This window comes from Manis javanica, chromosome X (genome assembly GCF_040802235.1).
Source record: "Manis javanica isolate MJ-LG chromosome X, MJ_LKY, whole genome shotgun sequence".
NCBI lineage: Eukaryota > Metazoa > Chordata > Mammalia > Pholidota > Manidae > Manis > Manis javanica.
In genome coordinates this window covers 16,104,203-16,117,547 of record NC_133174.1, presented here as the reverse complement: position 1 = coordinate 16,117,547, position 13,345 = coordinate 16,104,203, and positions in this window count along the sequence as shown.

Sequence of the window (13,345 nt, the reverse complement as noted above, 5' to 3'; positions counted from 1 at the left end):
TGTCAGAGTCCATAGCCTATTTCTGCTATATGGCTTATAGAAAAGGACAGATTCCAAATACAGAATGACCCAGAGTCCAAGGTATCACGTGAGAAACACAAATTTCATTTGCCTCATCCTTTTTGGCAGGGTGATTGCCAGGGAAACTGGGGGAAGGGACAATGAAGAAAATCTCCACATCACAAGTTCTCATTCATCAAAAACGTGGGTGCCTACTATGTGATATTCCGGTGTTTTTCACTGTTTAAAACTCACAGTCAAATCCATTAGTGGGTCATGAAGTCAGTTTTGTAGATAGCAAGTGGATTTTTAATGACAGAAAAGAAAAAAAGAAAGACAAGAATGAAAGTACAGCAGATTGTAATTCACACAATGAGGATATTATATCATGAGACTTGTCCCAGTTATATACATATATGTGTGTGTGGATTCATAGATATGTGTATATATGTTTATGTGTATATATTCATTTATATGTAGGTACATATTTGGCATATGTATGAGCTGAATGAATGGATTGAAACATGGTATAAATGCATTTTCCTTATTATGTATTATCATCAAATGGTTTGAAAGCCATTGTGCTAGATTTTAAGATAGAGACAAATAAACATAACCCACACATATCCCTGCCCTTCAGCACCTTACAGTATAATTAGAAGTAAGTTACACAGAGGAAAAGGAAGCAAGTACTTGTTTTATTCATCCGTCACCACCATCAAGGCGCCTAGGTTATCCCATCGAGTTCTCATGACAATCTCAGGCATAGGGTTATCACTGTCATCATTGTACAGGGTTGATATTCATAGTCTGGTCCAATGGTTAACACCACCACTTCCCGTTTGTCCTACCGCCTTCCTGTAAAGGTAGAAAATAAGTACAAAATAGGTAACATGAGCAGAGGGAAACTTGGAATTTTAAGGAAGGAAGGTAGCGGAGAGTTTCATGGTGGAGGTAGGATTGGGATTTCATTTTTACCTGAAGTTAGGAGAGGAAAGGAAGTAGGAATGAATTCCAAACAGTGACTAGAGTATGAGTGAACTCTTAGTGTAGGGGATGAGCATGGAGTGAGTGCTTAGGGCCCAGGAAAGTAGACTGGTCTGGCTGTGGGGGGAAGGGCTGTGCTTGAAGAATAAAGAGAGAAAAACCTGGATACAAATTGGCCTTGTGAGAGGTCATTCAGGTACCATGTGCCAGGCACTGTGCTAAAAGATCTTTATACATTGTTTTGTTTAATTAATTTCAACTTCATTTAATTAATACAGTATTTTATTTCATACACACATTAACTCTGAGTGGTGGATATTGTGATGCTCACTATAAAGAGGAGTAAATGAGACTTGAAGAGGTCCTATAAATTGTCCAAGATGTTAGTATGGTGCTAGATTCAAATGCCTGAGTCTACAGCCTATGTTGCTAGCCACTGCGCCATACTGGAAGTGATTCACAGATGCAGCAGTGAATTTGCTTTTTGCTTACACCCACAGCCAAACACCTCCTGTCCTGTGTTCATTCAAAACATAGGCAGAATCTGATCACTTCTCACTACCTCCCTGTCCAAGCCACTATATCCCAGAACTAATACAAGTGCCCCCTAACTACACTGTCTGAGACTTCCTTTATCTCCCTTCAGTCTAATCTCAAATTCGAAGCCAGAATGATCCTATTAAAACACAAACAGCTGAAGTAGCCCAGTACTCAAAACCTTCCAGTGACTTCCATCTTAGATAAAAGCCAAAGTCTACACAGCCCTACATGGTCTTCCCTGCCAGCCGTATAACCTCACCTCCTACTTCTTTCTCATTCACCTCCAGTTGCACCAACTCCCCTCAGTTGCTCAAGACATAGTCTTGCCTGGGAGCCTTTGCAGTTGCTTTTCTTTGCCTGGAATGCTCTTTCCCAATATGTACATAGGACTCACTCTTTAATTGCCTTCAGATCCTTACTCAAACATCCCCTTCTCAATCAGGCCTTTCCGGAAATTCTGCCTGAAATTACGATAGCTCCAACACAGTGACCTTTCCTATCCCTTATTGCTGCTTTTTTTTTTCCTTAGCACATGTCATCAACACACTACACATCTTGCTCTCCTAGGTAGTTTTTGTCTGTCTCCACTGGTGGACATAACTTCCATGAGGACAGGAATGTTCTGGCCTCTTGGCATTCATTACCACCTCCACAGTACCTGTAAGAACATCTGACATATTTTAGGCCCACAGCAAATGTTCGTGGAGTGAATGGGTAAAATGCAGGGAATCTGATTCTAGACACAATATTCTTAACTGTTACGCTGAACTGCCTCAGAAATTCCAGTTTCTGGAATGGATAAGTTGGTAATACATTTATCCAGTATTAATTTTTTAAATTAATGTATCATTGATATACACTCTTACGAAGGTTTCACATGAAAAACATTGTGGTTACTACATTCAACCATATTATCAAGTCCTCCCTATAACCCCATTGCAGTCACTGTCCATCAGTGTAGTAAGATGCCACAGAGTCACTATTTGCCTTCTCTGTGCTACACTGTCTTCCCCATGATCCCCCCCACACCATGTGTGCCAATCATAACACCCCTCGATCCCATTCTCCCTCCCTCCCCACCCGCCCTCCCCCACCCATCCCCTTTGGTAACCACTAGTCCCTTCTTGGAGTCTGTGAGTCTGCTGCTGTTTTGTTCCTTCAGTTCTGCTTCGTTGTTATACTCCACAAATGAGGGAAATCATTTGGTACTTATCTTTCTCTGCCTAACTTATTTCACTGAGCATAATATCCTCCAGCTCCATCCATGTTGTTGCAAATGGTAGAATTAGTTTTTTTCTTATGGCTGAATAATATTTCATTGTGTACATGTACCACATTTTCTTTATCCATTCATCTACTGATGGACACTTAGGTTGCTTGCATGTCTTGGCTACTGTAAATAGTGCTGCGATAAACATAGGGGTGCATATGTCTTTTTGAATATGAGAACTTTTCTTTGGGTAAATTCCTAGGAGTGGAATTCCCAGGTCAAATGGTATATTTATTTTTAGTTTTTAAGGAACCTCCATAATGCTTTCCACAATGGTTGAACTAGTTTACATTCCCACCAGCAGTGTAGGAGGATTCCCCTTTCTCTGCATCCTCACCAGCATTTGTTGTTCTTAGTCTTTTCTATGCTGGTGATGCTACCTAGTGTGAGATGATATCTCATTGTGGTTTTAATTTGCATTTCCCTGATAATTAGTGATGTGGAGCATCTTTTCATGTGCCTGTTGGCCATCTGAATTTCTTCTTTGGAGAAGTATCTGTTCAGATCCTCTGCCCATTTTTTAATAGGGTTATTTGCTTTTTGAGTGTTGAGGCATGTGAGTTCTTTATGTATTTTGGATGTTAAACCCTTGTCAGATATGTCATTTACAAATATGTTCTCCCATACTGTAGAATGACTTTTCTTCTGCTGATGGTGTGCATTGCTGTACAGAAACTTTTTAGCTTGATGGAGTCCCATTTGTTCATTTTCGCTTTTGTTTCTCTTGCCTGAGGAGATGCATTCAGGAAAAAGTTGTTTATATTCAAGAGATTTTTGGCTGTGTTTTCTTCTAAGAGTTTTATGATTTCATGACTTACATTCAGGTATTTGATCCATTCTGAGTTTACTTTTGTGTATGGAGTTAGACAATAATCCAGTTTCATTCTCTTACATGTAGCTGTCCAGTTTTACCAACACTAGTTGTTGAAGAGGCTGTCATTTTCCCATTGTATATCCATGGCTCCTTTATTGTGTATTAATTGACCATATATGGTTGGGTTTATATCTGGGCTCTCTAGTCTGTTCCATTGGTCTGTGGGTCTGTTCTTGTGCCAGTACCAAATTGTCTATATTACTGTGTCTTTGTAGTAGAGCTTGAAGTCAGGGATCATGATCCCCCCAACTTTATTCTTCCTTCTCAGGATTGCTTTGGCTATTCAGGGTCTTTTGTGGTCCATATGAATTTTAGAACTATTTGCTCTAGTTCATTGAAGAATGCTATTGGTATTTTGATAGATATTGCATTGAATCTGTAGATTGCTTTAGGTAGGATGGCTATTTTGACAATATTAATTCTTCCTAGCCAAGGGCATGGATGAATTTCCATTTATTAGGGTCCTCAATTTCTCTTAAGAGTGTGTTGTAGTTTTCAGGGTAGAGGTCTTTCACTTCCTTGGTTAGGTTTATTCCTAGGTATTTTATTCTTTTTGATGCAATTGGGAATGGAATTGTTTTCCTGATTTCTCTTTCTGCTAGTTCATTGTTAGTGTATAAGAATGCAACAGATTTCTGTGTATTAATTTTGTATTCTGCATCCTTGCTGAATTCAGTTGTTAGTTCTAGTAGTTTTGGGGTGGATTCTTTAGGGTTTTTTATGTACAATATCATGTCATCTGCAAACAGTGACAGTTTAACTTCTTCCTTATCAGTCTGGATGCTTCTTATTTCTTTGTATTGACTGATTGCTGTGGCTAAGACCTCCAGAACTATGTTGAATAAAAGTGGGGAGTGTGGGCATCCTTGTCTTGTTCCCAATCTTAAAGGACAAACTTTCAGCTTCTCACTGTTAAATATGATGTTGACTGTGTTTCTGTCAGATAAGGCCTTTATTACATTGAGATACTTGCCCTCTATACACATTTTGTTGAGAGTTTTTATCATGAATGGATGTTGAATTTTGTCAAATGTTTTTTCAGTATCTATGGAAATAATCATGTGATTTTTGTTTTTTTGTGTGTTGATATGGTGGATGATGTTGATGGATTTTCAAATGTACCATCCTTGCATCCCTGGAATAAATCATACATGATTATGATGGATAATCTTTTGGATGTGTTTTTGATTTCAGTTTGCTAATATTTTGTTGAAGATTTTTGCATCTTTGTTCATCAGGGATATTGTTCTGTAATTTTCTTTTTTTGTGGTGTCTTTGCCTGGTTTTGGTATTAGAGTGGTGCTGATCTCATAGAATGAGTTTGGAAGTATTCCCTCCTCTTCTACTTTTTGGAAAACTTTAAGGAGGATGGGTATTAGGTTTTCACTAAATGTTTGATAAAATTCAGTGGTGAAACCATCTGATCCAGGGGTTTTGTCGATAGGGAGTTTTTTGATTACCAATTCAATTTTGTTGCTGGTAATTGGTCTGTTCGGATTTTCTGTTTCTTTCTGGGCAAGCCTTGGAAAGTTATATTTTCCTAGAAAGTTGTCCACTTCTTCTAGGTTGTCCAACTTATTGGCATATAATTTTTCATAGTCATCTCTAATAAGTTTTAGTGTTTCTGTTGTGTCTGTGTTGATTTTTCCTTTCTCATTTCTGGTTCTGTTTATGTGTGTACATTCGCTTTTTTTTTGAGAAGTCTGGTTAGGGGTTTATCTATTTTGTTTATTTTCTCTAAGAACTACCTCCTGCTTTCATTGATTCTTTCTATTGTTTTATTCTTCTCAATTTTATTTGTTTGTGCTATGATTTTTATTATGTCCCTCCTTCTACTGACTTTGGGTCTTATTTGTTCTTCTTTTCCTAGTTTCATTAATTGTGAGTTTAAACTGTTCATATGGGATTGTTATTCTTTCCTGAGGTAGGCCTGTATTGCAGTATACTTTCCTCTTAGCACAGCATTCACTGCATCCCACAGATTTTGCAGTGTTGAATTATTGTTGTATTTGTCTCCATATATTGCTTGATCTCTGTTTTTATGTGGTTACGGAAAATTGATTACTTAGATGCATGATGTTAGGCCTCCAGGTGTTTGTGGGCTTTTTTGTTTTCTTCAGATAATTTATTTCTAGTTTCATACCTTTCTGGTCTGAGAAGCTGGTTGGTATGATTTCAATCTTTTTGAATTTACTGAGACTCTCATTGTGGCCTAGTATATGATCTACTCTTGAAAATGTCCATGTGCACTTGAGAAGAATGTGTATCCTGCTGCTTTCAGGTATAGAGTTCTGTAGATGTCTTTTAGGTCCATCTGTTCTAATATGTTGTTCAGTGCCTCTGTCTCCTTGGTTATTTTCTGTCTGGTTGGTCTGTCCTTTGGAGTTAGTGGAGTGTTGAAGTCTCCTAAAATAAATGATTTGTATTCTATTTCCCCCTTTAATTCTGTTAGTATTTGTTTCACATATGTAGGTGCTCCTATGTTTGGTGCATAGATATTTATAATGGTTATAGCCTCTTGTTGGACTGACCCCTTTATCATTATGTAATGTCCTTCTTTGTCTCTCGTGACTTTCTTTGTTTTGAAGTCTATTTTGTCTGATACAAGTACTGCAACTCCTGATTTTTCTCCCTATTATTTGCCTGAAATATCTTTTTCCATCCCTTCACTTTCAGTCTGTGTATGTCTTTGAGTTTGAAGTGAGTCTCTTCTAGGCAACATATAGATGGGTCTTGTTTTTTTATCCATTCAGTGACTCTATGTCTTTTGATTGGTGCATTCAGACCATTTATATTTAGGGTGATTATCAATAGGTATATACTTATTGCCATTGCAGTCTTTAGATCTGTGGTTACCAAAGATTCAAGGGCAAGTTCCTTACTACCTAATTTAACTCACTTAGTATCCTATTACAAACACAGTCTAAAGGTTCTTTTTTTCCCCCTCCTTTTTCTTCCTCCTCCATTCTTTATATATTAGGTATTATATTTTCTAGTCTTTGTCTATCCCTTGACTGACTTTGGGGGTAGTTGATTTGATTTTGCATCTGCTTGGTAATTAATTGTTGTACTTTCTTTACTGCGGTTTTATTTCCTCTGGTGACAGCTATTTAGCACTAGGAACACTTTCATCTATAGCATTGCCTCCAAAATACACTGTAGAGATGGTTTGTGGGAGTTAAATTCTCTCAGTTTTTGCTTATCTGGAAATGGTTTAATCCCTCCTTCAAATTTAAATGATAACCTTGCTGGGTAGAGTATTCTTGGTTCAAGGCCCTTCTGTTTCATTGCATTAAATATATCATGCCACTCCCTCCTGGCCTGTAAGGATTCTGTTGAGAAATATGATGATAGCCTGATGGGTTTTCCTTTGTATGTGATCTTTTTTCTCTCTCTGGCTGCTTTTAAAAGCCTGTCTTTATCCTTGATGTTTGCCATTTTAATTATTATATGTCTTGGTGTTGTCTTCCTTGAGTTCCTTGAGTTGGGAGATCTGTGCACCTCCATGGCCTCAGAGACTATTTCCTTCCCAGACTGGGGAAGTTTCAGCAATTTCCTCCTTAAAGACAATTTCTAACCCTTTTTCTATCTCTTCTTCTTCTGGCATCCCTATAATGTGTATATTGTTCTGTTTGTGTTGGTCACACTGTTCTCTCAATATTCTTTCATTCCTACAGATCCTTTTTTCTCTCTGTGCCTCAGCTTCTTTGTATTCCTGTTCTCTATTACATTTACTATCTCCTCTCCTTCATCTAATCTGCTTTTAAATCCCTCCACTGTATGTTTCATTTCAGATACTATGTTCTTCAGTGTTTATATCTCATTCTTGAATTCCTCCCTGAGTTTTTTAATATTTTTCTGTAGCTCCATGAGCATGTTTATGATTTTTATTTTGAAATCTCTTTCAGGAAGATTGATGAGTTCAATTTCACTTCACCCTCTTTCTGCTGTTTGAGGGATTTTGGTTTGAACCAGGTTCTTTTGATGGTTCATATTTTTAGATGGTTCCCAGAAGCTCTGTTCTCTGGATCTGCTCAGCCTCTGAAGCAATGTTAGGGGTCCCAGGTGACTGGCTTTGGTACCTGCTGGGAGGAAAGAGCTCTTTCCTGCTTCTCAGCTGCAGTGCATGCCTCCACTGCCAGGGCCAGTGTGCCAAACATGCAGGGAAGAGCCTCTATGCTTTGTGCTTGTAGCTGCCATAGCTGGGGCCACCCTCTGCCTGGTTGGCACAATGGCAGGGGCAGCTGTTTTGCAAGGTGGTGCCAGCTAGGAGAAAGGTGCAGCAGTCTGCCTATCATGGTGGTGGGCTTCGTACCTACATTGCCAGCCAGGACTTTCAACTGCCTGAAACTCCTGGAAGTTCCAAACCTGCTGGGCTGAATGCACCCAGAAAATTTTGTCCACCTGTTGTTTCTCCTGAGCAGCAAGCTCTGTTCAATCCTTGCCCTTTTACCAGTGCTCTTGCTGTTAGAAAGTCTGTCATTTCCTGCTTTACTTTTGTCCCAGAGTGGCCAGTTGTGGATACCTGTTTTCCACAAGCAGCTGGAATCTCAGTCTCTCCATGTATTCCACCTGTGTTAGCTTTCCAATCCCACTAGTCTCCAGAGCACCATGTAATGTAGGTTCGTGCTCCCAGAGTAAATCTCCAGGGTTGGGTGTTCAGCAGTCGGCTGCCATGCCCAACCCACTCTGTTTCTCTTCCTCTCTCCTTTGAGCTGGGGTGGGGAAAGGGCTTGGGTCCCTCAGGATCACAGTTTTGGTTCTTTATCCTTTTCCTTGAGATCTGTTGTTTTCCTCAGGTGTAGGCTTTCTGCTGCACCTTCTTTCCTGTTACTCTTTCAGAATTAGATGTATTTTCTATATGTTCATATTATACGTGTTTTGGGAGGGGGTTTCTATCTCACCTCTCACCCCACCATCTTTAAGCCCATCTCCAATGAGCTGCTATAGATTGTATGTGTAATAGGTAAGGTAAACATAGGCTTTTAATTAGAAGATGCAGTTCACATTTTATTTCATGATTTGTCATTTGAGTGTCCTGTAGTTTCCTTAGTACTAATTCCTTATATTAAATTAATTCCTTAGTATTAAATCCTTTTGTGTTTAAAGACATAAACTGCTTGCGGTTAATTTGGACTTTGTATCATGGTGTTGGCATGCATGTATTTACAGATGTGTTAAGAATAGTTTGCTCAATTTCCTATCTTTAAAAAAATCTTTAAGCATCTAAAATTTCAAAATACCCTATCTCATTAAATTTTCTGGAATTCTGCACTGCATGTTAAAAACTACTCACATATACTGCTCTGGAGTTTTCATTAACTTTCCAGTGTCCTGCTCAATTCAGGCCTCCTACACTAATACTGGAAGGCTGTCTGTATTTAGTACATTTTTAAATGTGCAGGAAAATGCAGTATCTATAGTTAATCTTAAACCTCTATTCCATTTTGCATATGACAATGTAAAATGTGAATAACACGAATCTATGTCCTTCTTAGTACTTGGTGTTAATAAATACTTATTTTTAGAACAATAAATTTTATTTGATGAACATGTTCATTAAAAATTAGACCAGGGCAGATTTATTAATCTAGGCCCTTACACTTGGAAGCAACAAACTTTTTAAAACACTTTATCAGTCTGATAGTAAAGCAGTTCACATATCTCCTTCTCAGTTCTTCTATATTTAAATGGTTAATTTAATTGTATTTGATCATTCCAAGTTTCTTGATATGTGTTGAAAAGACTCATGTTCTGGCTTAGGTTAAAGCAGTGTTCCCCAAAGGACACTTGACAGACTACTAATCCTACAAGTGTTAATTTGTGATGTTCAGGGGAAGAAAAACTGTTTCCATGGTTAAATGAATTCTGGAAATGCTTGATTAGACCAAGAACAAAGTTTAACAAGTTTCTTATTGTGGGATTTCTTAGAACCTTTAATACTATGAATTGTGAGTCCCAAGAGAAGCGATATACTTTTCAGGGATTTCAAACTGCTTTCACATGGACAATATTTTTTGTTAGCTATCTATATAAAATAGCATTCCATGGAACACAATATAGGGAACACTGGGTGAAAGCTCCAGCAAGAATAGGATTATTAATAACAAGAAGAATATCTGCATAGAGCTTAAAGTACCTGTGATTCCGAGACAATGAAATTTCTGATGTGTGTGTCACTGATAATATTCTCAACTTGCGATTTTAAATATTTGACTCTCTGTGGGAGGGTAGAGTGACCTAGCCATGAAAAAGGAGAGAGAGAGAACATGAAGCAATTACAAAGCATTTTTCCATTCTGATTACTGTTTTAAAAATATTTTCTGATGTCTGTGCATTTTGTCTCTGAGATAAAGGCTCTGAATTCTGATGAGGCAGATCCCAAAGGTGATGTATTTTTAATACTATCTTCAGATAGGAAATGCCCAATTAAATTCTTAAGCTTAGTTACCAAGGTGACCATATATCATGGTTTGCCCAGTACAGTCCAGATTTGCATGTGTTATTCCAGTGTAATTATTAATATACCCCCTTTTAGTCTAAAAAATAGTATCATTTTGGATGAGAAATTATATGGTCACCATCCCAATTACCCATGTGTGGCAGATTACATTTTCCAAAGCAGTTTCAGCAGTATTTCCTGGCCACGTGCCACTCCCCCATCAAGAGATGTAGTCTAGTTTCTCTCTCTTGGATTCTGGGAGGCCCTGTGACATACTTGTAACAAATAGAATGCAACAGAAGTGACACTGACTTACCAGCTGAAGAAATAACAAGCAATTCTCCTGCAGCCTCTCTGAAAGGAAAACCAACCTGGAGCCCTTAGTCACCATGTGAGCTGTCTGATTGCCCTGAAGCCACCATGCCCTGAGGAAACCCAAACTAATGCACATGGAGAGATGACATGGAAAAGCCCTGAAACTACATGGAGGGAAGGATGTTCAGCCAGTACCCAAATGCCCCATCTCTAGTTATCATCAGAATGCAACTACACAAACAACAAATGTTGGTGAGGATGTAGAGAAAGGGGAACCCTCCTACACTGCTGGTGGGAATGTAAATTAGTCAAACCATTGTGGAAAGCAGTATGGAGGTTCCTTAAAAACTAAAAATAGAAATATCATTTGACCTAGAATTTCACTCCTAGGAATTTACCCTAAGAATTCAGGAGACCAGTTTGAAAAAGACATATGCACCCCTATGTTTATTGCAGCACTGTTTACAATAGCCAAGAAATGAAAGCAACCTAAGTGTCCATCAGTAGATGAATGGATAAAGAAGAGGTGGTACATCTACACAATGGAATATTATTCAGCCATAAGAAGAAAACAAATCCTACCATTTGCAACAACATGGCTGGGGCTAGAGGGTATTATGCTCAGTGAAATAAGCCAGGCAGAGAAAGACAAGTATCAAATGATTTCACTCATCTGTGGAGTATAAGAACAAAGAAAAAACTGAAGGAACAAAACAGCAGCAGACTCACAGGACCCAAGAATGGACTAACAGTTACCAAAGGGAAAGGGATTTGGGAGGATGGGTGGGAAGGGAGGGACAAGGGGGGAAAAGGGGCATTATGATGAGCAGACATAATGTAGGGGGTGGGGGGCACAGGGAGGGCAGTATGACAGAGAAGACAAGCAGTGATTCTACAGCATCTTACTATGCTGATGGACAGTGACTGTATTGGGGTATGTGTGGGGGACTTGATGATGGAGGGTGTCTAGTAAACATAATGTTGCTCCTGTAATTGTAGATTAATGATACCAAAAAAAAAAAGAATGCAACTACATGAGAAATCCTCAGCCAAAAGTATCCAGCCACACACTTACTAGGATCTCTATCCAATGGAAACCATGAGAGATAACACAGTGTTGCTGTTCTAAGCTACTAAGTGTTAGGGTGATTTGTTATACAGCAAGCATAATTAGAGCACTGCAGAATTTAGATCAGACTTAAAAGAGTTGGAGTGCTAGGGGTCTGCTTACCTTGTTTTGAATTTGATATTAGGCAGCAGATATTAAATCAACTACCTAAAAGTCAAATATAATCTTGAGACTGTAAAAATGGTACATCTAAGTACCTCCTATCCAAATATAAACTTTCAAAACTATGTAACTGGGTAGAAAACCAAGTATCAAGGGATAAATTTTATTGCCTTTCTTTCAACTTGAATTTTATCTCTTAAATCTTTTTGTTAAATGTGTTTAGAAATTAGTAGAGAAAACATATCTGTTTAGCTTAAAGACTGATAACAAAATGAATGTTTATATACGCATTGTCTACCTAACTACTAAAACTGAACATAACTCGGACCTTTGAGGTTCACCCCAAAGTTTCTCTTTCTAAATTGCCTCCTTTTCCTCTTTCCCAAATTTAACCACTATGCCAAAATGTAAAATTTTCATTCCTTTATTTCTCTGTGTAATTTTACAGCTCATGTACATTTTTATAGCCACTTTTTAAATTGAATTTTCACAATTTTTATTTAATAAATTTAACACTGCATAAATTAAAGGTGCACAGCATTTAACTTTGATACATTTATAGATTGTAATATAATTGTCATTGTAGCAATATTTATCTCATTACATATCTATAGTACAATATTATTGTCTATATTCGTTAAACTGTGCATTACATTTCTATGGATTATTTACTGCTTACTACAAGTATATACCCTTAAACACCATCACTCTTATCCCCCTATACCTTCTATGTCCTAGTAACCATTATTTTACTCTCTATTTTTATGTTTAACTTTTTTCAATTCTGCATGTAAGTGCTATCATATAGTGCCTAATATTTGTCTGACTTACCTCACTTAGCATAATTTGCTCAAGGTTCATCCATGTTGTTGCAAATGGGATACTATCTTCCTTTCTCATGGCTGAATAATATTCCATTGTGTATATGCCCCACATCTTTTTTATCCATTCATCCATTGATGGGCATTTGAGTTGTTTACATATCTCAGCTATTATGAATAATGCTGCAGTAAACATAAAAGTACATATATCTCACTGAAATTCTGTTTTCTTCTCTTTTGGATATATACCCAGAAGTGGAGTTGCTGGATCATATGGTAGATCTATTTTTAATTTTTTGAGGAACTTCCATATTATTCTCCATAGTGGCTGGACAAATTTACATCCCACCAACAATGTATAAGGGTTACTTTTTCACCACATCCTTGCCAGCAACTGTTCTTGCTTGTCTTTCTGCTGGTAACCATTGTAACAGGTGTGAAGAGATATCTCATTGTGGTTTTGATTTATATTACCCTGATGAATAGTGATGCTGAGCATCCTTTCATGTGTCTGTTGGCCATTTTGATTTTCTCTTTGGAGAAATGTCTATTTAGTTCTTCTGCCCACTTTAAAATCAGATTGTTGTTTTCTTACTGAGTTGGCTGAGTTCTGTATATATTTTAGATATTAACCCCTTATCCATTGTATTGCTTGAAAAAATTTTCTCCTATTCTGCAAGTTGTCTTTTCATTTTCTTGTTTCTTTTTGCTATTCAGAAACTTTTGTATTTGATTTAGTCCCATTAAATCCATTTACTGATTTTTTTCTTTTGTTGTTTGTGCTTTAGACATCATGCCCAAAAGTTATTGCCAAGACCATTATCAATGAGCTTCTTCCCTACATTTCCTTCTAGGAGTTTTGCAG